This window comes from Penaeus monodon, chromosome 25 (genome assembly GCF_015228065.2).
Source record: "Penaeus monodon isolate SGIC_2016 chromosome 25, NSTDA_Pmon_1, whole genome shotgun sequence".
NCBI classification, from domain to species: Eukaryota; Metazoa; Arthropoda; class Malacostraca; order Decapoda; family Penaeidae; genus Penaeus; species Penaeus monodon.
This window is the reverse complement of record NC_051410.1, coordinates 13,164,052-13,165,269: the sequence shown is the minus strand read 5'-3', so window position 1 is coordinate 13,165,269 and position 1,218 is coordinate 13,164,052.

Sequence of the window (1,218 nt, the reverse complement as noted above, 5' to 3'; positions counted from 1 at the left end):
GTGGCACGTGTAGATGTACAGGTGTATATATATTTTTTTTACTATATTGTTTTTAGTAGTCTTTTTTGCCTCCACATTTTATGTTTTATTTTGTAATATTCTTCTATTTTTCTTAGGATTCTTCCAGATGATGATGTCAGTTTTGGTTATTGATTATGTAAGGAAGTAGTATATGAAGAAATATCTCCATTAATTTGATGAAAATGCTCTGATTTTTAAACAGACAAATATTATATATTGTGTGAATTACATTTGAGACAAATATATTGCAAGTTAATACAGCTAAAGGGGAAAGCTTTATCTTCCATAGATAAAACAATACCTTTTACATATTAAAGTGTAGAGTCATTGTCATTTCTTAATGATTTGACAAAAGTTGTAATCACAGATTATATAGTATTATTTTCAAAAACTAGAAAAATACAGTTATCCTTAAATTATTGCTTTATTAATAATATAAAATTATCTACCCAAATATTAAAGTGAGTGTAATACTGTATTTTATAACAATGTAGTCTAATCAATTATTTTCTTTCCAGTACAAAGTTAGATACAATATATACAGTACATTCTTTTAACTAGTCTTGATTAACAGTAATACAGATTAATACAGATTGCCATTAAATTAGTGGAGATATTGTATGATAAGGATCCTATCAAATAAGATTTTTCAGATATAGTTAGGATAATGATATGTCATATTTATTGTGACAGATTTTTTATATAAAGTTTTATTTTGTTCTCATTTGACTGATCTGTACATATGTGCAGAGTTATATTATTTTTTTGTTGTTATTGATATTATGTCAATATTTTTTGTTGTCATTTTTACCACAGTGTTTTCATGCAACATATTCTGTTTGATTGGCAGTTGGAAATCTATACTAATGTGATCATTTTTGATAGTGAAGTCATGTGCCTTGTCTGATTTGATTGATAATGTAAATATCCTTTTATTCTGCTTGATGCATTTCATTATTTTTGAAAGCTATATGCATGAATATTTTTTATAAGGATTTAGATGTGGATAACTTTAGTAGAGCCCTTGAGATAATTACAGTGTTGTTAAAAACACATCTTTAGATATGGCTCATGCTTGCCATCAGAATTGTTTGCTACAAAGATCCTAGTTTTTTCATATTCATCTTTTACGTTGCTTGACAATTACAATTCTGTGTATCCATTTATATGCATCACTTTGATATCATTCTGCTGGCA